At 43.8% G+C, this 27,963-nt stretch overlaps 1 long non-coding RNA gene across 1 annotated transcript; it reads right to left on the reverse strand.

Moving 5' to 3' along the window:
• Positions 1 to 486: 486 nt before the first annotated feature.
• Positions 487 to 27,928, reverse strand: LOC309540933. Its single transcript, XR_014223536.1, has 3 exons — positions 27,813 to 27,928; positions 1,648 to 1,858; positions 487 to 1,036 (listed from the first exon to the last, which is right to left on the reverse strand). It is a non-coding gene; the product is annotated as an uncharacterized lncRNA (long non-coding RNA).
• Positions 27,929 to 27,963: the final 35 nt, after the last annotated feature.

Genomic DNA, 27,963 nt, shown 5'->3' on the forward strand with positions numbered 1-27,963 from the left:
CCAGAATTTGGTACATTATGTCGGATTCTCAGGCCGCAGTCAGAGGTAACTGGCCACACTCCAGGCATTCGGCTTGAGATCCTTGTTGACCTCCCCGTCTGCGTCTCCCGGCAGGATACAGGCGAGGTCACTATCGGCGATCCCACTCAGCGTGAGAGGGACACACCTCTCCTCCCTCCTCCCTGCTTCCCTCAGGGAGGGGGAAAGAGACAGTCAGAAATCTATTTACATGTCTTTATTTCTGTCATTGCAGCAGTATAGAGAAACACGTCTGCACTCTCCAGTCTCCAACAGTAGAGGGAGAAAAACTCCACCCCTGTACTTCCAGTACAGGTCAGATGACACTCTGAGCTAACACCCAGTGCTCAGTACAGTGAATAGACTGCCCCTTTGTTCCAATAGTACAGTCCCAAACATCAACATCCTGTTTTGCATTCCAGCAACTTGCAGCTCGCTCTTGCATTGCTGCTTTTTCCTGACACATTTTACTCATTCACACATGCAATTGGCAGTATAGTGAAGAACAAAGCATCTGCCCTGCTAGCAAGATTTGCTCCAGTCCAGCAGGAGGATAAATACCTCTGGAAGCTCACAAGAACAGCATGGAGGGAGTGGTCTTTCTGTGGTTGTTTATTCTCAACATCCCTTACGCACATTTATAGCACTTAGTAACAGTAATGGCTTCCCGCAAAGAATGCTGGGAACTGTAGGTCACCCCCCACAGACTTAACTTAATTATCAGCAGACTTAACGAACTTCAGCTCCTAGTATTCTTTGGGGACCCCATGTGCTTTAAATGTATGGTTTGGGGAGGCCAGTCTGTTGCAGTGAAAATAACAAAAGAATCCCATAGTTGCTTGAAGATCAACAAAGTTCCGCGACATAAAATTTGCGGGCTAGAATCCATTTCTGTCCCAAATAAGGGTTTGCCTGTAAGGTGCTTGAGGGACGCGGGTGGCACTGTGGGTTAAAGGTCGGTGGTTCGAATCCCCGTGATGGGGTGAGTTCCCGTTGCTCGGTCCCTGCTCCTGCCAACCTAGCAGTTAGAAAGCACGAAGTGCAAGTAGATAAATAGGAACCACTCTGGCGGGAAGATAAACAGCATTTCTATGTGCTGCTCTGGTTTGCCAGAAGCAGCTTAGTCATGCTGGCCACATGACCTGGAAGCTGTACGCCGGCTCCCTCGGCCAATAAAGCGAGATGAGCACCGCAACCCCAGAGTCGTTCACGACTGGACCTAATGGTCAGGGGTCCCTTTACCTTTACGGTGCTACAAGGATTTAAACTGAGAGAGGTACATGCAGAGATTTGTTGGTTGTTATTATTATTTAATATTTATAAATGTAGATACCATGGTTAAGAACTTATTGATGGTCCAGTCCTCCATGGATATTTTAAAACCTTTTACATTTCCATCTCAAGTAATGGCCATCACTATGTCTCTTGATGAGCTGCCCAAATGATCATAAACTCCAAAAAGCACATGTGAATTTATCTTACGGCAAGAGGAGGAGCCTGCTGAGTCCAAGGCTACTGTACCACCAGCTGGAATGCTGGACCAGCCTTTTGATACTTAGCCTGAGGCTGGAGGTCTGAAGCTTGCAGAGCCCTCATAGATGCCATCCCCTCTTGCCCCAAACCTCTCACCTCTTTTGCAGCTCCTGGTGGCAACCAACTCCCCAGTCTGTGGCCTCCTGACTGCCTTTGTGCTCCATTATTGGCTGGTGTATATAAAAATGTTAAACCACGCTGTCATCCAGCCAAGATACTGGGAAAGGAAGAAGCCAGTCAATCACTAGTGTTTGTCATGTGATTGGCAGAAGTCCAGACAGAGGAATCAACTTCATCACTCTTCTTTCTAGAATGGAAGTGATGAGCAATCCTGTTGAAACAAGTTGCACACAGTCCACAGACACTGACTCTGTCCTCAGCCCTCCCCTAAGTATATTGTAAGCCATCCCCTCAAGATGGCTTACAATATAACACACTTCCTCTATCAACTTCTCTTACTTTCTCTCTCTCAACTTTTGGTAGTCTTCCAGACATTCTCACTCCCAAAGAGGGGGTGGGGGAGATCAAAATGGAGGAGGAATACAGCAGCCTCATGGGTGCCATTGTGCATTTGAGCACCATGCTGAGAACATCAGTTTTGCATTATGTGTAGCTTTCCCAACTTTTCAAAAAACCAAAACACTAGGCCCTGGTGCTGTGCCGTTAGCAGTGTGGTCATCTGCAGGAATTAAGCGCTTCTAAGTTTGGGCATGTGGTGGGATTTGGGGAAAGCTACTAAATATTTTCATGTCAGAATGCTGTTGAAGGCAAATAAGTGAGTCAGGATGAGGTGGAGTAGCAAGCAATCCCAGGCAAGCGGTACTGTTATCCTGCCTGAGATAGACTCACATCAATACTCCATAAAAAACACACAACACCTTCCAGTAGCACACGAAAGCTCATACCAATAACAAACTTAGTTGGTCTCTACGGTGCTACTGAAAGGTGTTTTTAATTTTTGTTTCAACTACGGTAGCCCAACATGGTTACCTACCTGTATCAATACTCCACTTTGTGGTATCATCACATTAAAGGTAAAGGGACCCCTGGCCATTAGGTCCAGTCGTGGCCGACTCTGGGGTTGCGGCGCTCATCTTGCTTTATTGGCCGAGGGAGCCGGCATTTGTCCACAGACAGCTTCCGGGTCATGTGGCCAGCATGACTAAGCTGCTTCTGGTGAACCAGAGCAGCGCATGGAAACGCCGTTTACCTTCCCGCCACAGTGGTACCTATTTATCTACTTGCACTTCATGTTTTCGAACTGCTAGGTTGGCAGAAGCAGGGACCAAGTAATGGGAGCTCACCCCGTCGCAGGGATTTGAACCGCTGAGCTTCTGATTGGCAAGTCCTAGGCTCTGTGGTTTAACCCACAACGCCACCTGCGTTAAATGGCTCACATGAACATTAGTACATCATTAAATGGATTCTTGGATGATTTTATACTCTACACCAGGGTTTCCCAAACTTGAGTCTCCTGCTGTTTTTGGATTGCAGTTCCCATCATCCCTGACCACTGGTCCTGATAGCTAGGAATGATGGGAGTTGTAGTCCAAAAACAGCTGGAGACTCAAGTTTGGGAAACCCTGCTCTACACATTGACATATTGGAATAATTTTTACAATCATTTGGATGAATACTTGGTCTCTCTTCAGTCTTTGGTTATTTGCATGAAAATACTCCTCTCTCTTAAAAATAAGCCAGTGGTTCTAAGTGTACACAGAAGTTTCCTTAGGCCTAGGGAACTCAGTATATAGCACCTTACTATACTGTAAAAAACTGCCTAGGCCAGCACTTAACTCTTCTATAGGAAAAAAAGAAAGAAACAAATCTCACTGGACTTCAGGTTGATGCTCCTATTCTCATGTGAGCCAATTAAGTAATGATAATCGGACAAAACGGAATCTTGCTATGTAGCAGCTTACCACCTATGGGGCTTGTAATATTATACTGGATAGGTTTTGGAGAGCATAATAAATCTGAAAGCAGCAGTTGCCTTAGCAACTGTCTGTAATGGAGAGCTGTTGTGAACGATTTTTTTAAAAAAAGAATTCTTCTAACTTTTCAGAAATGAAGCTCTTGCTTTCAATTAATATAGCTACAGCAGAGTCCTGTACTGATTTTTCCCCTCCTTCTCTTTCTTTCTTTCCTTCATTCAGATCATTGATTGTTTTGTGTGGTTTTGCTAACAGGGGACTGGAAAGAATCCAACACAATATAAGAGGGAAGCTATTACAGAAGGCTTAAGGCCTTCTATGAATAAAGCATCTATAAAAACTACTGTACTTGCTGTAGGCTTAACAGGAGCCTATTCTTCCATGAACAACTCCTAGAATTTGTCGTTACTGATATTAGCAATGTATACATGAAATAGGTGTTGGATCTAGTAAGTATGGCCCACAGTCAGCATGGTGCTAAGGAAGCCCATTAACTTAACAAGTTGCAACACACTTAACACACCTTGTACACGGTCTTCTACATATAGTTTTGTAGTTTTAATTTTATTGTTTTATTAAGTATACAAGTGCAATGTGGTGGTGACAGTCTGAGGCAAGAAACTGTTGTTAGAACTGTTGCTAACACAGCTTCCCAAATAGTTGGTTACAATAGAAATGCAATAGAAGTAGAAACCACATGTAAAGAAAGCCAGGTCTCCTGCGTCGCTTCCTGAGAAATTTGTGCTCCTAATGCTTTTAAACAATTAAACTACAGCCTAAAAAGAAGAGGGAAGAGAGCTAGAAATATGAGCACTTGTTTTGCTAGACTGTTTTGGAGCGCATGGGTATCATTTTAGGATAAGGTTACCAGATTTTTTTCAATGAATCCGGGGACACTATAAATTGATACATACATACATACATACATACATACATACATACATACATACATACATTTTGCACATTAATGCTGCAGCGATGGCGGTGGCAGAGGGGTGGCTGCTGCCTTGACCTCAACCACCACATTTCCCCTTCCTCTGAGGCTTCTATCTCCTTTCTCCATGAGCCTGGGCAGCCCCTGAGTTGTTGGTTCTTCAGTGGTGGTGGTGGGGAAGCGATGCGTGGTGGGTCAGGCATGGAAGGCGGAGAAGGAAGGCGGAGAGCGGCAGTGAGGCTCGGACAGCGCGATGCCTCCCTTCCCATTGGAGCAACCCCAATCCTATTCCTACCTGTGTGCAAGCAGGAGGGGGCGGGGATTCCTCAGCTAGGAAGGGAGGCTTCCCTTTGCCTAACTGGGAGATCCCTGCCCCCCCCCCCGCTTGCACGCAAGCTCTGATAGGCAGCGTGAAGCCTCCCTTCACAGCTTAGTTGCTGGGGTCAGGGAAGGTGGAAGCAGCCCAGAAGCTGCATCTTTGAGCCTCTGCACCACCATCATATGGGGACTTCCAAGCAGCTCCTGAAGCCAGCCAGAGCCAACTGCTCCAGGCTGCTGAGACTGCTGATGCTGTGTTTCCCAGGGACATTAGATGAAATCTGGGGACATTCCGGGGATGGAATTTGTCCAGGGACTTAGTTGCAAATCTGGGGACTGTCCCCGGGAAACGGGGACATCTGGTAACCCTATTTTAGGATTTTCTTCAAAACATATTTTAAAACATATGGAGAGTTCCTTTGCAAATGTATTTCATTGTTTTTATTGTGGTGGTGATATATGAACTGAAACTTGCTAGACAGGGTAGTTTGGCTGGGCAGTGCAATACAAAGAACCTGCTACTCTGGCGGGTTGCTAATGTAAGCATAACACTGGCATAGTTTAGGTAGGATCCGATAATCTATGACATTTGTGCAGAGCAGAAGGACAAGTGTTATTGGCTTCTCCATTGTGTTCAATGGGGTATGTGTTCCTACTTATGCAACCCACTTTTACTGGCATAATGTGCCATCATAGGATTCCACCTCTTTGGGGGGGGGGGTCTCAAGGAGCTTAGTATCTTGATGTTCCTGCTCTTCCCTCTATAGCACCTGTTTTCAAATCCCTCTTTCAAGTTGTGGGATTACTCTACTGATGCACCAGCCATAGGATCCCCAATGCCAGCATATATATTAGAACCTAGATCCAACAGTTTGGAGGCTTAGTTGAACACCTAAGGCTCTCCAGGCGAACTGAGAAACAGGATTGTGCTGTTTCTGTATCAATTTAGAGCTGTGCTGAAAATTTCAAAAATGTTTTCTTTTTGACCATTTGTTGGGTGAGTGGGAGCAAGATAAAGCAGTTGGAAAACTTAAGGGGCAAAACTCTCTGATGTTTTTTGCAAGGGAAGCTGCTTTTTTTTTTTACATAATCTATAAGGTGATCAAGGGCTATCAATTTTTAACTCTCTCTTTTTTAAAACGTAAAAAACTAAGCATTTCCCTCAACCACACCACTTTCATTGCTGCAGGGCTTTCTCCCTGCTTCCCACTGTAATAAACAAAAATATGCCCTTATTCCCTTATGGGGAACACAAGAACCCTTTTACAGAGTACTTTGTAGGTTCTCCATCGGTCAGAGAAAATAACAGAGGCCAGCCAGAGAATATTTAGAAGCAAAGCAGCTAGTAAGCCTGATCTTTTTTGAACTGTTGCAACAGGGTGCCCCCTTCACACGCAGGAGAAGGAGGAGGACCCCGAACAAAGGTGTGCCCACCCTTATATACATTTTAAATTGCCCACCCTGGAGTCCAAGACCACCCCCCAGAAACATCATACATACACCACAGAAGGGGCTTAACCAAAGACCACCCCCCAGATACATCATATGTACATCACAGAAAGGGCAATCTACAACAGAAATCTGAGTGCGTTGTTTATCTCCTGTCTGGCAGACCTGTTAATGGTCACTTGATTGGATACCATGGGGAGCCTGGCCAGTCTTTTGTAATGACTAATACTTACTTCCTGAGCCAGATTATAGGCTGATGCAGTGGCGTAGCGTGGGGGGTGCCAGGGGTGCCGGCCGCACCGGGCGCAACATCTGGGGGGGCGCGAGTCCAGAGGGAAGGGACAAGTTCCTTCCTCCGCCGGGCTCCCCGCCGCCACCGCCAGCCTTGCGCCCTAGCGCGCGCGCCCCCCGCCGTTGCTGTGGCTGCGCTCCGCTCACTGCTCGCAGGAGGAGCAGCCGCTGCAGCAGCGCTGCCGCCGCCACCGACGCCTGGCCGGGCACGGGCAGCCTCTGCACCCTGCCACCGCCGCCATCCCCTCGGCCCAGCCACAGGCGGCGGCTGCTTCTGCCTCCATCCTCCTCCGGGCAAGCAGCGTTGTTTGCGCGGCAGCGCCAGCGGCAACTCGCAGGTTAGGGGTTGGGGGGGCGCAAATTACTTGCCTTGCCCCGGGTTAGGGGGCGCAAATTACTTGCGTTGCCCCGGGTGCTGACAACTCACACTACGCCGCTGGGCTGATCCTATTCATACACAGACATACCCTTAAGACAGGATTTGTGAAGGAGGAGACAATGGGGAGGCTTTTCCATTTCCCTTTGACCTGGAAGAAATGTTTGAGGTCAATTTGGGAGGGACAAAATGGTTTCAGGACTTTCTGTGGGGTTTCAGACATGTGGTTTATATATTGATGTATGTGCTTACAAAGTGGGGTCAATGGGAAGTGGCTGAGTGGCTCTTTCCACAGATTCATACTAGCTGCACTTCCAGGTGAGACCCTGTAAAATAAGTGGAAACCCCCTCACAAAAATGCCAAAGAAAAGAAAAGCATTAAAAAATTGGGCCCTGTTTTAACAGGAAGATAATAATTTTTTTGGGGTGTCTCTGTGTGTGTGATTTTGATCCAGCCTACACAATTTGCATCCTACAAATGCAAGGTAATTACATTTTTTCATGAGAACAACTATAGGTAGGTTTTAAAATGCATCAGATGGCTTTACTCAAAGCTCTCAGTCCACGGACAAATCATATTAGTCTCGTGCTGCATCTCTTTCAAAGAAAAAGACCTTTGACTTTGTCGGCAGCATGTAATTTGATCTTGTCTTTTCAGCCTTGTGAAAGGGACAGATCTGTTGAGACTTGTAACTCAGACTATTATCACAAGGGAAGAAACAGATGGGAAGAAATCGAATTCTGTGCTTGCTTCAGAGGTAGAATTGGCTTGTTTTGTTAGCGTCAAGGGACCTTTTGTTGCGTTGCAGCATCTGCTAGTACTATCCCCAACGCAGGAGAGCTCAGCATCAGCTATCAGCTGAGGAGAAACATTTGCATAAAAGATTGCTAGCAGTTTTGTTACCTGAAAAGAACAGGTCTTCTGATTATCTGCGCATTGGGCAAGGAGCCTGAAGTGTATTTTGCCAACAAACCAATTCCCTCATGAATGAATGATCAGACTTCATAGTAAATGTGGCATGGTTTAGCAGCAAGGGCTTCAATGTTATAGAGCAGGGATGGCTTTCCAGATAATGTTGGACTCAAACTCTCATCAGCATCAGCCAGCATGGCCAACAGTCAGAGATGATGGGAGCTGAAGTCCAAGAATATCTAGAGAGCAATAGGTTAGCCAGCCCTGCTATAGGTTGCATGAACTTGAGCATCATGGAGCTATTACTTACAAAAGGACCAAAGATAAAAGTAACATTAAAAGAGCATAATCCACCTTTTGCACAACACATTTATTTACCTTTAAGAATGAATTCTGCGAGGAAAAACAAACAAACTTGCTCATATATGACATATGATGCCAGAAACTTGTTTTGCCACCTGCCTTAACTATAGGATCACTCCAGTGCTCCTATAACCAGTAGCCAATTTTTTTTTAATTTGAGGGGCTCATGGTGGGGAAGGAAGATAAAAATTGCTTCAAAGGCTGTCCAAGTGTTGGAATACACAATTTGTATACCAAACTGCCAACATGGAGGTCAGGCTGGTGAATATGGTGTCATCTCGCAAGCCTGTAAGACCTGCCTAGTAAATGACATGGCTAAACTGGAATTTGAACCCAGGTTGGCATGGCTGAAATTCAGTAATCTATAAACTATGTTGTGCTCATTCCCTACAAACGAGGAAAGGCACAGTCTTCCCTTCCAACAGGGGAGACAGAGAAGGGCTTAATGCAAGGGCTGCAGAAGAAAACTGCCCATTATTTATCATCAGCGATGTGGATTTTTGGGAAAATTTTGACTTAGAATTTTCCTTATGCAAATTAAGTTAATTCGCATCAGAGCATTTTCACTTTGTATCAGAAAATGTTCACTCTAGTAGGCATATTGTACTTGGATTTAGCAAGCAAAGCTAGAATCTTGGAAATTGCCATGATTGCCAGTGTTGTCTTTGCAACGGGCATCCATTCATCATTACTAATAAACTTATGAAATTGGAAAAGCATTTCTGCTGGGAATTTTTTTTGCGGAATCTTTTTTTTTTTTTGGTCCCACATCACTGGCCATCATGAGCAAGGCTGCGTAAACCCAGAATTCTGCTGCCAAGAATTAAGGGAGGCTCCTATCCAAAGTTTGCATCTGTGAGGACATGTTGGAACAATAATGGTTTGGCACTTAATCATCAGGCTTCAGAAGTGTCCAGATTGGAGGGCTTTGGTGCCTAGAAACTTAATTAAATGTGGCTGCTTTTAAGTACCGTGTGGCTTATGGTGACAGGAGCCAAGAACATCTTAAGTAAACAAATCAATTGGAGGTAGTATTTTCTTGTGATTTGGTGCCTGAAAGGTTGCCAGCTCTGATAGAGATACGAGTAGCAGCAGCACAGTGTTGTAAAGTTTCAAAAGGATCAGCATGGAAGATTACTGAATTTTTTTGCAGGTAGAACAGACACTTGTATGTTTGATGCCATCAGCAATATGGCCTACCTGGTGTATTAAATTCTTTGGAGGCTAGTGGCACTTGGTGACCTAAGCCAATAATAATAATAATAATAATAATAATAATAATAATAATATAATATGCCACCCATCTAACTGGGTTGCCCCAACCAGCCTGGGCAGCACCCAACAAAATATTAAAAGCTTAATAAAACGTCAACATTAAAAATTGACAATAACCAGAATTATTTTTTTTTAAGGTGCAAATCCAAGGAGAATTCAAATATGAAGTGATGATACATATTGCTACAGCTGCTGGCTAACCATTCCTTTGTTAGTTGGATTGCTGGTAAACAGAATCATAGTGTGGGAAGTCCACCACCACCTCCTGGCTGATGTAGGAGATCTATTTCTGCAGCAATTCAGATAGGTGGCCATCCTAAAACCTGCTTAAAAATCTCTAATGTCAGGCTTCGGTGAATCGGCTTCCTCCTCCCACCTCTGCCCCCTGTGGCAGTAGATAAGAAGATCAAAGAAAGGAATGTATTACCAGTTAGAAACTTTAATAATCACAGTGAGAGAACAAAGAACACATCTTTTAGAAATGGAGGTGCTCCCAATTAAGGATCACACCCCCTTCCGTCCCTATTAATCTACATCACTCCTATGTCTTGTAATCTGAGTTTGCACCCTCTGTGCTTTCTGTTCTGAGACTTTCTGAGCTCTTCTTGACCCTGGGCTGGGCAGAGGAATGCTGTCCAGAGACCATGAATCTGTTAACCCTCTCTCTTCCAGTGTTTCTTCTCCTAGCTGTTCCCCATCCAGAATTTCCCAGCTTCTGCCTTCTGAACTATGCCCCTCTGCAAACCACTGTTCCAAATCTATACTGTCCTCCTGTTCCTGGGAAGATTCAGGATCAGGGGGAGGGGGAGGCTCCCACCATATCCTCCTCAGTGCAGCCCTCCTCAGCACGGTCCCTGACATCTAATGAAGGACAGTACATCATCTTCCAAGAAGGTCTGCTCTGTTCCACTGTTGAACAGATTCTGGAAGATTGGGCGGGGGGGGGGGGTTCTTAACTTTTAGTCTAAATCCATTTTCTTGTAATTTGCATTCATTGGTTTGGATCCTATCTTTGCACTGAGTTCAGGTTTATGCTGCCAAGACCTATTGCTTCATCAATATCAGCTATGTTTTTATGCAGATCAGTTTCCAATGAACAGAGGTTATGTCACAATAGTGTCTGGTGAATGATCCCCAACATATTTGGCTGGGTCTATTATACCGCTGCCTCAGACAGGGGGAAAATAGCTATGAGATGATAGCAAGCTTGAAAAATGCCTGTTTGGGGCATGATGTGTATAAACCTATGTTTTAAAACAATTGTAAGCTGATTTTTGCAAACCACTCGGAGCCTTTTTTCGCTCAAACGTGGGGTATAAATGCCATGGATAATAAGGCAAAGAGATATAAGTTTTAAAAATGAAACTGTCTTTCTCTCAGCAATTAAACACCATAGAAAAGTTGATAATTTCTATAGGCTTATCAGAGAGGCTTTAATAACATGGCTATCTTTCTTTTTTAAAGAAATTAACTTAATGTTCAAGTTCAGCCCCAGCAGTGTGGATGCCAATTATAGGGTAGTTATTTCAGGCTGAAATGTCTTATTTGTACTCACAGCTTGTTAGCAACAGAATTCGAGAACAGATGTCTCAGCAGAACAGATGAGCACAGTGGGCTTTGAGATTACATATATATTTATTTAATGTGGCTCCTTTCCCGCTTGACAATCATCTCGAGTCTTTTCCAATGTATTTGAATAAACTCTGTCTCAGCATGGCGGAAGAAATTAAATGTCACCTTTGAAGTGTTTTTGAAGTACTGGGGTCAATTCTCTTAAAACAAGATGAAGATGACAGTGCTGTGCTATTCATATGGATATATTATTCTTGCTTGTTTAAATTACTACATCCAATTTTCATTTGACACATTAAACCAAAAAGGTTACAGACCTGCCCTTTCCTCCTACTAGATATTTTTATTTTAAACCAGTTTGACATTTGGCCTACATAGGTGTAAGAATGGAATATTCTGAGTACTAGCATTCACTAAGTAATACTGAGCATTGCATCGTTTTGGGTACCTTAGTGGAGATGGGAGTTGGAGGCAGTGAACCTTAGAAGTTCTGTGTATGTCTCTACCTGTTTGTTTACTTTCAGTCATTTACACACAGCCAACATTAGCAAAAAAATAAAATAAAATATATACCATGGTGGTGAACAGTATAAAACTAACAATAAAAACTGATAAAATAATGACAACGGCAATTTATTTATATGCCGCCCAGCTGACTGGGTGGCTTCCAACACATCGAACATTAAAAGCTTCCCTATACAGGGCTGCCTTCAGATGTCTTCGAAAAGTCAGATAGTTTATTTCCTTGACATCTGATGGGAGGGTGTTCCACAGGGTGTGCACAATGACAGAGATCTATTGATTTGTAATGAATAAAAAAATAAAAAAAATAAAAAATCAATTGATCATAGCTAGATCTCTCCTCAAGGAAAGCCTGGCTAGATCTCCCTTCAAGGAAGGTTTAGGTGAACAGATAAATTTTAAGTGAACACCTTATTATCAATACTGCAACTGCTTGGCTGACATTCACTGGAAGTTCATTCCAAAGGGCAGGTGCCACCACACTAAAAGCCCTGGTTTGGGCAGACATAAGACAAACCTTGGGACCATATAGCACTAATGTCACTCATGGAGATCTGAGTGACCAGCTGGGTCACAAGTAGTGCTGAGGGACTGCCGCTTTGCCCGGTTTGTTTTACCTTATGGGGTTATTATGCAAGGTTTAATCCTGCCCACCATGCTTTTTAACATCTACATGAAAGTGCTGGGAGAGATTGGGCCCTGGTGATTTGGGATGAGGAATTGTCAGTATGCTGGTGGCATCCAGCTGTCTTTCACCTTCCTCCAGAGGTGGGTGAGGCTATGCAAGGTCTCAACAGGAGAACTAAGATAAAGTTGAAGAAACAAAGATCACCACAGCCAATCACAAACAAACAACCACACCCTAGGCCAACCCCAACCTCTCTCACCACCAAAGTGAACAGCAAAGAACCTGCACGAGCAACGCTGACACCAAACCCTACATACATTAAGCAAAATAGAAACATCGCCTCCCGACCCCCCCCATCCTCCCCCCTCCCCCCCCAATGTCTCAACAAATGAAACGGATTTGTAAAAATGTTACATGGAAAAAATACGAGAGACATTACACATACTTCTGTAAAACAAGAAAATCTTTAATAAAATAATAATAAAAAAGAAACTGAAGTTCATTAACTACTAACTTAATTTGGGCCCCAGACTCAACCACCCAAGTTGCCCTTTAGAGTGAATTATTCTGAATGGTTCTGATACATAGGAAGAGATTAAAGAATTAAGGAAAAGTGTTAATTCTTAAGGGTGTTGATTATTATTATTATTATTATTATTAATACTACTACTACTAATTATTAATACTAATAATTAAGGGCGTTAACAAAGTTTTATATGAAGAAAGTAGGAAAGTGGCACACCAATCCAAGGCAGAAAGAAGGGGTGCACACCCTACCAACTCCTCACTATTTCTGGTCACATCCAGCCCATGGAGACTAGGTCAATTGCTAGCATTGCTGGTTAAAGGAGTCTTGTAGTTAGGCTGGGAAAGCCTTCCACCTGATGCCCTAGAGAAGACCTGTCGGTTTGAATGACAGAGGATAAAGCCCCTCCCTATGTTCACACATTATGATGGATGGATGAACTGCACCCTTAGATAAATTGCACAGAGACGCCCATCGCAGGAGACCATTATCTCATTATGTGATCACATGATGTTATATGAATGAAACAACCATGCAGGTTGATTTAATGGGCTGTTCCTGAGGTGCTGATTGGGTGGGAAAGATGCATGTGGTTACTTCATTTTTTTCCTTTTTCCTTTGATAAAAAGGTAAAGGGACCCCTGACCATTAGGTCCAGTTGTGACCGACTCTGGGGGTTGCGATGCTCATCTCGCTTTATTGGCCGAGAGAGCCATGGGCCAGCATGACTAAGCCGCTTCTGGCGAACCAGAGCAGTGCACAGAAACGCTGTTTACCTTCCTGCCGGAGCGATACCTATTTATCTACTTGCACTTTGAAGTGCTTTTGAACTGCTAGGTTGGCAGGAGCAGGGACCGAGCAACAGGAGCTCACCCCATTGCGGGGATTCGAACCGCCGACCTTCTTATCGGCAAGTCCTAGGCTCTGTGGTTTAACCCACAGCACCACCCGTGTCCCTCTTTTTACTTTGATAGCGGTTACTTAATTTCATGTGGTTGCTTCATTTGTGCACATTTCCCAGGGGCTTGGATTGCTCCTATATCAGTGCATACAAATGGTTAGTTATGTAGCAGCACAAGCAGTAATAATCATTGCATTTTTACTGCTAGGGAGCAAGAGACATATGTGTTTCTGGAATTCTTCTGCCACAGGCAGTTATTTGAAACTCCCATTGTTCTAGGCGACAGGGAATTTTATTAGTGCGAGCAATTTCTGAGCTCTGGGCGCAACACTGTGCCTAAGATTTCATATTAAAACTGAAGAGTGGAAGGAAAGGAGGACCTTTTTTTGCCTCCCCACTTCCAACTACTCTCTGAAGTCTGGAGAAGAGACCCTCTTAAGAATATTAGGGGGGTGGGCCGGGGACCATGTGAAAAATGAACATAATATTTTAGCTCCAGTTCATTCATTTTCAGCTTTGTATTCTTGTTCTGAAGGAAGTGCGCCTAGACATTCCGTTGTTGCGCCCATAACCTAGGTTTAAGGTGCCGTTTAGCTCCTGGCTTTCATATCTCAGTTTCTAACACTGGCCACAGGTATCAAAGTAATTTATGTCCCTTGGCTTGGAGGGATGCCTTTTGTTGCTGTGCTTTGGGCACCAAAATATCTTAGGCCAGCCCTGACAAAGACTGTCTGAGTTCTGAGCAAGACAAACTCTGCTTTTTTCTTTTTGTGTGAACTACTGTATTGGAGCAGGTGAACTGTGTTCTCCATATAAACATCACAGGAATTGTGAAATGTAACCAGGTCACAGAAAAAGTTGGAAAGCCCTTAAGTGCCTCTGGGCTAAGAGTTCATACAAAGGAGCTTTCACCTCTCTCTTTCTCTCTCTCTCTCCAGTGATTACAGTCTAGCTCTGTATATTCTTATTCAAGACTTCTTGTGTAATTCCCTCCTGGGAATCAGAGCACTTTAGCTATTGACTGCGTTGTTTTTGTAAAAAGCTGTTTCGGTGTGCACCACAGAGGCTTTCTTTTTAACATCTGCTGTAAAGTGAATTTTCAAAGGGGCAAATACCTTCAAATCAGCAGTGTGTCACATAACCTGCTACTAATAATGGCACAAGAAGGTATACTCCATACTTCACTCGCATTATCTGACCTGTTATTTCTCCTTAGTGCTCAGCTCCTAGCAGTTTGTATGCAAAAATTTTGTACTTTGTTAGAAGCATAACCTCCCATAATGCACTGTGTGGTATTACAACTTCTCAGCCAATATGTCTTGAAGTTATATTTGCATCATTGCCTTAAATTTGCCATAGGGCCCAACTGAATGTTATGCTCCATGTGCGGGTGGCTGTTGCTGAAAACTGCAGCCGTGTATGTCTTGGTCCTCCCATCATCATGGATAATATAACTTGGGACGTAATTATAGAATACTCTTTAGTTCCTCACCCTGCTCCACATAACTGGCTGCCACTGCTGGGAGAACATGGAAAGCTGTTACCTGAAGACAGGGGTAGTTTGCACAAGACATTTCAGAAATGGGTGCGTGGGTGAGAACCAGGTATGCAGGTGCAATTTCTGCCAATTTGCATTTAGCATGGAAAGGCCATAGTGCCAAAGAGTGTAAGTATTTTTTAAAAATGTTTTCATTAAAGATTTTCTTGAATTACAAAAGTACATACAGTGTCTCTGTTTTCGGTTCATAGAACCTTTTCAACAGATCTGTTACATTCTATGTGAGATATTCTTTGTTATAGACAATATAAGATTGGGGAAACAGAGAGGAGGCGAGAGAGCGAAAAGAACCTACCCACATGACTGCTGGCACAAAAACCTTGCACATGCACTACATAAAAGAGTTGGATACAGCCTCCATATTTGAGCTCCCACTGTGTTTTACAATCCACAAGACAGTGACAGACACATTCCTCCCAGCAATTGTAGGCAGAGAAAGGCGAAAAGGCACTTGGTATCATCTTACCTCTTGCCTCCCTCCCCCAAATATCTATGCCAGGGGTCAGCAACATTTTTCAGCCATGGGCTGGTCCACTGTCCCTCAGACCATGTGGTGGGCCGGACTATCTATCTATCTATCTATCTATCTATCTATCTATCTATCTATCTATCTATCTATCGGAAATGAACGAATTCCTATGCCCCACAAATAACCTAGATATGCATTTTAAATAAAAGCACATATTCTACAGGACGCGGGTGGCGCTGTGGGTTAAACCACAGAGCCTAGGACTTGCCGATCAGAAGGTCGGCAGTTCAAATTCGATCAGAAGGTTGGCGTTTCCATGCGCTGCTCTGGTTCGCCAGAAGTGGCTTAGTCATGCTGGCCACATGACCCAGAAGCTGTGCGCCGGCTCCCTCGGCCAATAAAGCGAGATGAGCGCCACAACCCCAGAGTTGGTCACGACTGGACCTAATGGTCAGGGGTCCCTTTACCTTTACATATTCTACTCATGTAAAAACACCAGGCAGGCCCCACAAATAACCCAGAGATACATTTTAATTAAAAGGACACATTCTACTCATGTAAAAACATGCTGATTCCTGGACTGTCCGCAGGCCGGATTGAGAAGGCGATTGGGCCGCATCCAGCCCCCGGGCCTTAGGTTGCCTATCCCTGATCTATGCCCCCATGGAAAGGAGAAGGAGCTGCCAGAAGTGACTCACCACCAGAGGAGAGGTAAGTAAGACGAAGGCAGAGGCAGCCTGAATAAGCAAGGCACTGCTCCCTTCATGGGATTCTAAAATAGGCGAGGAAAATCCGAATACCCCTTTAAATAAGGAAGCATGTGTAATGTGGAAATCAAGTCAATTGACAAGAGTATTTGGAAGTTCGGGCATGCTTCATTTCATGCATGGCATTTAGCTTCTTCAAACGAGGCTTTGACCTATAAAACTATTGGGAGGCAAATGTAGAAGCCTCATGTATTTAAAAAAGTGATACATTGTATAACATTAAAAAAAGCCATCCTTACTCTACAATTTAATTAAAGCATCTATTCTGAGTCTCAGAATCCAATTATTGTAGATATAAATGCACAAAGCAACTCAGTTAGCTGCTTGAAGAATGAGGCCGGTCAGTCTCAGACAATATAATTAGTGTTTCCTTATTCCTCAGTGACTTAACGTACCAACTAGTAAACTTCCATAAAACCAGGGAGCGTGAGTCACTCATTTTCAAACCGTTCCTCTTCTTATTAGAGTCATAATTTCTAGTGCAAAATAAAGGGTATAATTAAAGGCACCCATTTTATTAAAAACATTTGAACTTTATTAATGCTCTTAACCCTTCAAGATAGTTCTGCGGAAATTGAAAAATCAGATTACGAAGGAAGGAAACAAATTGCTGCATTAGAAAAATAAGGAATTACATTCATAGTTGCAGTAGGAAGCATGTGTCATGGGACTCTGAGAGTCAGGACTAAATGCAGGATTCATTAATCTGTCACAGTGCTAGACAAGACTCTGGCAACCCAGATAGGTGCCACTTGTTGAACTGCTCTAGTTCAATAAGTCAACACAACTTATTGAAGTCAATATGAGGCCAACAGAACTCACCAGCATGGTGACCAAACAGAGCAGGGTGGGAACCTGTGGCCCTGCAAGTATTGCTAGACTCCAACTCCCATTGCCAGACCTCAGGGGGTCCTTGGCATGGGACTGTCCTGCCCCCTCTCTCACACAGTGGCTGCTGTTTCTCTTCTTTTGTTTCTTTAACAGCAGCAACACATATTTCTGTCTATAGTTGAACCCAAACTATAGATCTACAGATGGATCAGCCTCTGCAGCCACAGCAGGCGCTGTGATTCTCCAGTGGTTTGATTTCATTCCCAGAGGCGCGCTCCATTGTCTTTTGAGACAGACCAGCACATTGTATGTTGGGCAAATTAGACCGGCAGTCGGCCACTACAGAGGTTCGCTCTTTTTCAACAGTGGCACCACCATGTGCTCACTGCTAAAACAGCCACCCAGGAGTAAGGGCTGCAGCAAGGCCCATGCAGTCAGGTCAAGCTGACAAGGGGCCCTTCTGAACTGCCAGTAGCTGGCCTGGCCAACTGCTGGTACAGGGCTTGCTCTCAGATAAAGAACCTCCTCCTTCTAAAGTCTTGAAAATTTCCCTGGTCACGACTGACATATTTTAGTCATTGCTTTCCAACTGGGAAATCCATCAAACTCTGAACCCTCCCGTACATACAAAGCAGTCAGAAGCCAATCTATGCACTTGGAACACTGACTTGAAACCAAGGAGCCTCTTCAAGATGGCACAGAAGCTTGCCTGGGGAGAGACTCCATCAGGCAAGGCCTCCTTCCACCTGCCTTGCCCCACCCTCCGGCCCTGGGTCTCCTCATAAGGAAGCTGTGCCTGGAGGAAGAACTGTGAGGGAAGAGACTCCATCAGGCAAGGCCTCCTTCCACCTGCCTTGCTCCACCCTCTGCTTCTCAATGTGTACTGTATTGTTTTATGTACTGTGGCTTGCCATTGTTTTATTGATTATAGTTTAGATATTATTGTAACTGTTGAACTTTCTGTTTAACTTTTATGTTGATATTATTTTATACTATTCTAATTGATTGTTGAATGTTACTTTTTTGATGTAGGCTGCCTATTTTAAAGCTATGTTTTATTATCACATTTTTGTATTGTACTAGATTGTTATAAGATGTACATTTTTTGTTTCTTCAGCTTGTAAACCGCCTTGAGTATTGTAAGATAGAAAGGCGGTATACAAATTAAAAATGATGATGATAATTGGATCAGAGATTCTACATTCCGGTGGGCAGAGCTGAAAGGGGGCAGCTGAGAAACAATACAGTTATTAAATAAGAAGTGTACATGTTGCAAAAAGAAAATAATGATTTTGATTTTATTATGCTTTAATGCAGCACTCAAAACTGCAGTGATTTTATATAGCATCTCAAAAGAGAAAAGGAAAACTAGATATACAAAAATTAAATCATAAGTGGGAAACATTCTTACCATACAGAAAGCACTGAAAATTGTCAGCCTTAATCAGAAGGCAAAAGCTTGGCTCTAAGTATGATTTATTATACTGTATTGAGCTCCCGTTGCTCGGTCCCTGCTCCTGCCAACCTAGCAGTTCGAAAGTACGTCAAAGTGCAAATAGATAAATAGGTACTGCTCCGGCGGGAAGGTAAACGGCATTTCTGTGCGCTGTTCTGGTTCGCCAGAAGCGGCTTAGTTACGCTGGCCACATGACCCGGAAGCTGTACGCTGGATCCCTCGGCCAGTAAAGCGAGATGAGCGCTGCAACCCCAGAGTCGGTCACAACTGGACCTAATGGTCAGGGGTCCCTTTACCTTTACGTGTTTTCAAAACTCTAGCATGTTTACAAGACAAACCTTTTTTGGAACTGCCTTGCCAGAAATGGAGAAATCTCTGTTGAATTCCAGGAATGAGGAGGCACATAAACTAAAACGCTTCACTGTTGCTTAGACCAGTGCTTTCAGCATGCTTTCACATTTATTTCTCCTAATAGTTTAAGTATTACAGAAAGAAGGGAAATAATTTATTAACTTAACCAATAAAACCGGCTCTAACATACGACAAAAACAGTTGCCTGCTTGCAGAGGTTTCCTATTAAATACTATGAATATCCATGTTTGCTTGATACTAAATCCAACTGAATTCAGTGTGGGACTAGGAAGCATGTTTAGAGTTGCAGCTTTTGAGTGGCTATGAATATTCTTAACAACAAGAGGCAAAGGCAGCACATATGGGATGTGTTTCCTCTCCCCACACTTGTTCAGAATATCCAAAGCCACAATCTGGAGCAATCATGGTAAACACCATATGCCCAAAAGCTCTGGCCTGTTTCAGCTTCTGGAGATATGCTTAGCATATCTTTTCAGATAGGCATGCACCCTTCAAACAACAAAGATGTGCTGTGTGAATGATGGAACTGTGAAGAGTTTTCTTCGTTGTATGAAGCAGCACTTTCAAAATACTGATTCCTCTTGCTGAGCCATACGGTTGCCAGGGGATTATTCACATGTCATGAGGCTACACAACTGCTTGTTGTTGTTTTATAGCAGGCCTGTCCAACTCCCGAGAGACTGCGATCTACTCCCAGTATAAAAAAACTGGCAGTGATCTACACATTGTCATTGACAATGCACCCATGAAATCTCTCACCAGTGGAGTGCACGTCACAATATAGTGCCCAAATGGGTATCAGGATGCTGCCATATAGGCATTCTGTTTATAAGAACCAGCCTGGATGATCTAGGATAATCTCTTGGGTTTTTTTATATATAATATTTCCTCTAAAACAGCTGTTGGATCCCCTACATTGTATTGGGACCACTGCACTGGAGAAGATGAAATTTAACCCATTTCTTCCACAACTTTCCCCAGATATAAATCCCACACAGGTGTTTAGGGAAAAGATATGGATGCAAAGAGGACGAGATGTTTGGACAGTGTTCTCGAAGCTACCAACATGAGTCTGACCAAACTGTGGTAGGCAGTGGAAGACAGGAGTGCCTGGCGTGCTCTGGTCCATGGGGTCACGAAGAGTCGGACATGACTAAACAACAACAACAAATCTGGCCTGTGTGAAAAATATATCGTCCTAAGAGGTGCCAAAGCCCAAAATACTTTTAGAAAAATCCACACACCTATCAAGTGATGCAGGCAAGAGCGTAGGACTTGGTTAGAATCCTGGGTATATTTTTCCTCACATTGTGCCACTTGCTTCAAAGTAATTGTGGGAACTTTCAAAGAACAGGTTATTATTACAAGCTGTGCTATGCTATTCTCTTGTGCCAAGTGAAGAGGGATAGATCTCTTCCTAATGTACTATAGCCAGCTAGTTCAGCGTAAAAATTAGGTGGCTCCTTAATATCTTCAAATACCCTATACAGTTGGTATCAAAATATGCTTCATGGACTGCTACTAGATTTGCTATTATATCTGTACACAAATGCACGCTAACCTATAACTTAACATATGTATTCTAATTCGAAGAATACACATCTTGGGATCTTTACTGAATACAATTGTGTACACATGGGGAAAAAACATGCATTGGCTATGATTGCTTACTCTGGGGCATTTAGCACTGACCAATAAGAACAAAATATGAGGGTGCTTACTCTGCGAGGCCAGCTCTTTACAAAAGAGTAATGGGGTTTAGGCATAAGATCACATGGTAATGGTCCACATTGATTTAGAAGAATTATCTTTTACAGCTTGAAACACCAGTATAGATACATACAGAGAAGAATGGGTTTATAAACCACCCACATGTTATTTGGACCATATGCTTAACTGCTATTTTATAGAGAAGAGATAACAGAGGTGGGGCATGGCCTTATATGGAATTATGAGGCGGCATCTTAGAGACTTGACTTTGCTGTGAGGAAAGTGGAAGAGCCAGGAAGAGAAAAAGTTACATGCAAGGTAGCAGTTTTTTTCTTTCTCTAGAGTGCCTTAAAGTGGACATGATGATGAGAATAAGGAAAATGTTATTTATGAAAATATTTATTTACCACTATATCATAAAAATATATATCAAAGCAGTTTAAAGCAGTAAAACCATAAAACCATGCAATAAAACAATTAAAACGTTTAAAATATTGTGGGAAAGATTATATTTACTTTTCCCATGGTAGAGGGAAATCAGGTAGAAAAAAGGCTTGGATTATTATTATTTTTAGCATAACCTAGAAGTGCCATGGGGCCATGAGTTCACGATGGAGTTGGTTGTGACTTTTTTGTTTGTTTGTTGCCTTGGGGGCTAGCATCCCCAATCATTCATTATTTTATTTGTAAGGCGTCTTTCCATAGTTAAAACCAGGCTCAAGGCAGCTTATAACATGAAAAAATACATAATTACAAACATAACAAAAGTAATTGTAAACAATAAATAAAACACATCAAAAAGGACACAACCAACCGATTTCCACATAAATATTAATAAGATCTAAAAATAAAGATACAAAAAATTAATATCAATAACGGCAGCAACCTCCCTCTAAATAATACCCCAGCGCAAGGGTCAGTTCAGCAGCCTTAGTTTTTGTAGCTGGAGTCAGTCAGGGCCCCGCCTTCCCAGGCCAGGTGGGAAAAGGCAAGCAAGACACAGAGCAGCGCATCCAGGACTCCCAGCCTTTCACAAATACCTACAGGACCTATTAGATCATGCCCCAGAACCACTGAGAAGCAAGCGAAAATGCCTGCTTCCCTGTAATTAGTCTCATTTTATTTTATATGGGGTTCTTTAGAACCCTTTTAATATGGTTAAAAAGATTTTCCTTGAGGGAATGTAAGTGGCAAGTGCCTTTCTGCTGAGATCAGAACAGGCTATTCCTGAAGAGACAATGGAGGAGGAGGAGTTCTGAACACGGGGAAGGAGGAGACAAGGAGGGATCTAGCTAAAATTTAAGGCAGGAGAAAGAAGATATGTCAGCTACTATGGGTCGTCATTGAGGGAGGGGTAAGTAGTCTGGAAAAGAATGGGATGCACCCCCAAAATATCAACGTACCAGGAGAGGGGAGAAGGATTTATTGGTGGCAGCCTCTAAATTATTGAACTCCTTCGCTACTCAAGTGTGTCTAGCATCCTCTTTTCACATCTACTTCAGTATACTGATGTACCCTTTTAACAAGTCCTTTGACAGTTTCAGCTTTTTGTTGTTGAATCTATACTGTTTTGTTTTGGTTGGGACTGTTTTACTTGTTTTTATGATTGTATCTTTTGTATTTGATTTTATATCTATATGATTATATTGCTGTAATCTGCCTTGGTCTGTATTGTGAAGGGCAGGTAAGAAATCTTATTTAAAAAGTATTTAAAATACTACAGCTAGACAGATAGAGGAGGGGAGCAGGTAAAGTTCACAGCTCTTGAAATGTGAGATTGTATTTGGACATTAGCCATCCTCCAGCTCCCATTCATTCTAACTCCTTATCAAGCATTGGCCTCCTTCCTTCAACTTTGTCTGATTCAGTGACATATCACCTATTTCAGAACAGATAAGGAAAGTTATCTCGCTGAACTGAATAGTTACAAAGAACCAAGTATAAAAGTCAGCATTCATCATCAAAGCCCCCTGAAGAAGAAAAACTTGTTAAAGATAGAATCTGTGCAACCAGAAGCAACTTGGACTAGGAGAGGAAATGCAAAGGAGGAAACTGAAACTACTAATGATGCCAAGTGATAACAACATAACAACTCTGCAAATAACAGAATCAAAGCAGGTATGTAAACACTTTTTCATTTCAATTCTTAAGAGGAGAATCCAAATGGTAAACATGAGATTATTTGCAACCACAATGACCTCACCATGAGATCTTCCAATACTATACTGATAAATACTCTAATGATAAAACTTCCAAAACACTACACCTTCCCCTTCAGAGGTTGGTTATTTCATGGCTTTTGTAAGAATGAAGTGAGCTCAAGTGATTAAGAGCTCTCAATCAAAAACAGGGAAATGCATTTAATCTATAGCTATAGTCACAGTTGCACGATTTGTAGAACAGGCATGCAAATCTTGTTGTCACAATATCCATGCTATGAAAGAAGATCAGTAAAATATATTATTTCCTGTGAGTTGCATAGCCATTATAATTGTTCTGTCCTGTTCCAACACTTCTTTGTGAAATAAGTTTTGCCTTATTCACTAGTAGAATGCATGTTTAACCAACATGTTGCTTTGGGTTCATTAAGATGACACTGGATCATAAAGACATTGATAGTCTTAAAAAACAACAACAAAACTTTAATTCAGTCAGTGTACAGCAAGGTGACAATCAGGGGGCAAGGTGAGTTAGCTCTATGAGAATGTGGAGTGAAAATGTGTCATATTCTCAGGTTTATGGTAACTTCTCAAACCAGTATCCTAGGGCAGGAATCACCTCTAGATGTTTTAGAACTATGGCTCCTATAACCTATGGTTCATGGGTCATGCTGCTTGAGGTTGATGGGAGTAAGGGGCAAAGGTTCCCAACCACTGTCCTAAGATACCAAGCTTCTGACCATTTCCTGTTAATGTCCCCAAAGCAGGAAAGACACAACAGCCTGCAGACTGTTACTATTTCATGGGGAGGATTAAAGTACACACCAGTAAATTTAGGTTTGTGTGATCAATGTGGATTGTGGTGCTCTAATGCAACAAACCCACCTAAAAGCCCTAAACAAACCAGACTTTTTGAAGTAAGTGATTGAAAGAATACACTAAAAAGTGTGGGATTAACAATCGATTATCAGGGAGACCTGTAACCTCTGCACAAACAAATCAGGATGAATGCTTGTTCAATAAAGAGCAGGCATCATATAAATTCCACACAAGCCTTGTGAAAACAAATCAGGATGAATGCTCAAATAAACAGGTTGTCTGGAAGCCACTCAGGATTCAGTAGCGATAGGCGGTGTTAGAGACTGAGATACGAAAGCTAGGAGCTAAATGGCACCTTAAACCTAGGTTATGGGCGCAACAACAGAATGTCTGAATGGGCTTTTTATAACAAGAATACAAAGCTGAAAAGGAATGAACTGCAGCTAAAATATTACATTCTGTTTTCACATGGTCTAGTCCTTTCCCTGCCCACCCCCCTAATATTCTTAAGAGGGTCTCTTCTCCAGTCTTCAGAGAGTAACTGGAAGTGGGGAGGCAGAAAAAGGCCCTCCTTTTCTTCCACTCTGCAGTTTTAATGTGAAATTTTGGGTGCAGTACTGCAGCCAGAGCTTAGAAACTGCTCACGCTAATGACATCCCCTGTTGAAAATGCACCTAGAACAATGGGAGTTTTGAACACTGGAGACAGGATAATGCTAACATGTTAACCAGTGGACATTTGCTTTGGTCTGAAGTCCCCAAGGCTGCAGAATTCTGGATTTCACCAGACTCTATCTCTAACAAAAGGCTGTCATATCTTTTCCTCACCAGGTCTGAACTTACGCTGGGCAAAGGTTCTGATACACAGTGTCCCTGTCAAGAACAATGAAACTGCCAATGAAGAGGGGAGGTTGCTACAGCGGTACACTATGCGATGAAAAAGACACAGGGCCATTGAAAGACACAACCATTCCAGTTGATGGATGGGTATTAATGTTTTGCATGCATTGTAGATGTTTACGGGTATCTTTTGCCATGCTTAAATGTGTGCCAAGAGTGGTTGTAGCAGAGGGCCCTGGCATGATATTCACCAGCAGTGAACATGAGGGCAACACTTACAGATTTTTTAAAAAGCATAAGTTGTAATTTTCTTCTTTGTTTCTGCACGAATTCTTGCAATGTATTTCAGTATCACGTTAGGTCAGACATGTGGCTTCTCATTTGTTAAAAGGATTATTCATGAAGCTGTCAGGTGTCTGGGTCACAGAAAACACAGCAGGCAATCAAATCAGAGACACAGCAGTGTTGTCTACAAAGGCAGCACTTCATTTCCCCGCATCTCCTCCCCACTCTCCCATGAATGTCAAGTTTTTTAACCAAGGGAATGGCAGCAATTGACTTATATGAGAGAAACCAAAGGGTTGCATATGAGGTATGGTTCAAACTATATTCCTCACTGGCCCTACTCTCTGGGGTAAGAGGCAGATTTAGTCTCCCCACAACTGTGTCCCAGATTGTAGCCACTGAGAACCAAGCCTGCTTCTATCCTTAAATGCTTCATGTCAGGGTGGCGAATCTGTGGACCTCTGGCTGTGGTTGGGTTGCATCCCCCATCATCTCTGATCATGCTGAAATGTCCAACAACATCCAGAGCACCACAGGTTCCCTCCTTCCCTGCTGCAGCATCAGATTTAGGGCAGTGTAGAAGTTCCCCCACACAGGGTGCTGAGCTGGTGCCAAATTGATAAGATCCATAACTGAGAAGATACATGGGGGGGGGGGGGCAAATTTTTGCCTCACTCAAGGCACCATATTACCAAAGCCCACCCCTGCCTGCTATATATAAATAGTCTAGGTTCTGTTTCTCTTACTTTCTCTCACACAGATATCTTAATGAAATCCACTATTCAGAATCTGGGACGAAAGTGCTTTCCTTTAAACTGGTCCCCAGTTCTGCATCAAATTTCATGCCCTTTTATTCCTCTCAATGTCTGTAAGTACGTTTCAGCTCAGTTTACTGCAGCAGGAAACATGTAATTCTGTAGGAGTAGCTAAGGTGATCTGGTGCCTTTCAGAACACAGCACAATTTTATGCATGTTTGCTGTTCCAGTTAACAGGGTTTACTCCCTGGCCTATTACATGCAGTTAGGATGCTGCAATCTCAATCAGACTTGCTAAATGCAAGCCCCAATGAACACAGTGGGACTTGCTTCCAAGTAAACCTGAACAGCAGTAGTTCCCAACTGGTGGTCTGTGGACCTCAGGAGGTCTGCACAACCCACTCATGGGGTCTGTGGCACCATTAACATAACAAAAACTACCATAGAGATATCAACATTTTCAAAAATGGGGGGCCATGTCTTGACTTTTGGGGAAAAAAACAAGGGGTCTGCAGTACTTAGCTAACTGGGAACCACTGCTGTACAGGATTCTGTTGCACTGCTGCAATATAGCAAATATATAGGATTGATTTTTAGTGGCTTTACAGGTAACTATGACAGACTGTATTCTAAAGGCATATTTTGCATGAGGGGTGGTCTAGAAATATTTGTAAAAATAAAATCAACTTAATGCATCATATTGCTTAAATATAACAAAAATGGACAACATTCAGTCCAACGAGGGTCAAGCACATAGGGGTTCACTCACAGGTGGGAGGCCAAATGTAGAGCCCCAAGAAAATGCCCTGTCACAAACCTATGGCTATGAGGCATGGTGCTTGCCTTAGCCCCACCGCACACCTAGGTGTCACAATTTCCCACAGCGCTCCTCATGTAGAATTGCCTGCAGGGGCACTGTCTGCTGTAGTGCTCAGTGCGAGGGACTAGGCCCTGAGGGTATGTGTGTGTGGAGACCAGAGTTCAAATCCCCACAGGGCAGTGAACCTCACTGGATGACCAGGTTCCTGTGTCTCGGCCTAAATGTTGTGGGCAGGTCTCCCCCCCCCCAGCTGGAACTCACCTCTCAGGTGGGCTCTGCAATGCGAGAGAACAAGGGAGGCGTTCACAATGAGTTCTGGCACCAATTTTTAAAGAAAAATAGCACTGGTTGTGAGGGATTAAATCACGAGGGGGAGAAGCTGGAGCTCCTTGGAGAAAAAGGAGGGATGCAAACCAGTAATATAAAATGGCGGCTTGGCAACCCAGTCCCATGGCAACCCGGCGAGGAAGGGCAGCTTGCCCAGAGCCGGCCTACAGGGCCATCTTTACCCAGGGGTGCCGGGGTGTGGGGCACCTGGGTGCCAAATTCTGGGGGGTGACCATGCCCACCGCTGAAGCCACCTAAGCTCTTAACTATCTATCTGTTATGAAATAATAAATAATTTTGATCAAGCTAGAAAAACAAAATACACATATACCTAGGTATTACTGAAATGTATGCCTACTGTTTCACTAAAGGACTTTCAACTTTGCGTGCCCATTTACCAAAGACCTGCCACACCAGCGGCAGCGCTTGACATTCACAACTGTGGTGCTTGTCAGACTCAACGATGGTGCTTGTCATTCTCAACGGCGCCGTGCACGCGGAATTAACTAAATTTGGGGGTGCATCTTTGCACCCCAGTGGCGCATATGCTAAAGACAGCCCTGCTGGCCCACCCATGAGGCATGGTGAGGTGACCGCCTCAGGTGGCAGGACCCCCTGGGACAACAGATATCGATGTCATGCTTCCTCACCCCTTCCTGATGTAGATCTTCCCTTCCCCTGATTCCCTGGCAGGCAGCGAGGGCGCAATAGTGGGGTGCCCAAATGCCTTGGGTCTCGTCTCCCTGGGTCTGTCCCAGTGGCGTAGCGTGGGGGTGCAGGGGGGCCGGCCGCACCGGGCGCAACATCTGGGGGTTAGGGTTAGGGGGCGCAAATCCACGGGTTAGGGGGCGCAAATTACTTGCCTTGCCCCGGGTGCTGACAACCCACGCTACGCCACTGGTCTGTCCTGGCTCGCCTCCTGCCCCCAAAGTCTGCTGTCCTTGCCTTCGGTTTCCCTCCCCGGCGCGCCCTTGGCGTCTCCCTCCGCCCCCCGCAGCCTCCCCGGCTGCCTCTTCGCATTCCTCTCGCGCGCCATTCCTCTCCTGCGTCGTCGTCCCGAAGGGGACCTTTTTTCTCTCGCGCGCTCTCACCTGCTCGTTAAGCGCCAGAGCCGCCTTCGCCTCTCTATTCCCCCCCCCTTCCCCGTCACCTTCCCATCTTCTCAGCAGAAGCTTCCGCGCCCCCTCGCGCCAGCGGAGAGGCGCTAAGAAGGGAGAGCCGGGGCAGAGAGAGGAGGAATGA

The sequence above is a fragment of the Podarcis vaucheri genome, assembly GCF_965113315.1.
Source record: "Podarcis vaucheri genome assembly, chromosome: 9".
Taxonomy (NCBI): Eukaryota; Metazoa; Chordata; class Lepidosauria; order Squamata; family Lacertidae; genus Podarcis; species Podarcis vaucheri.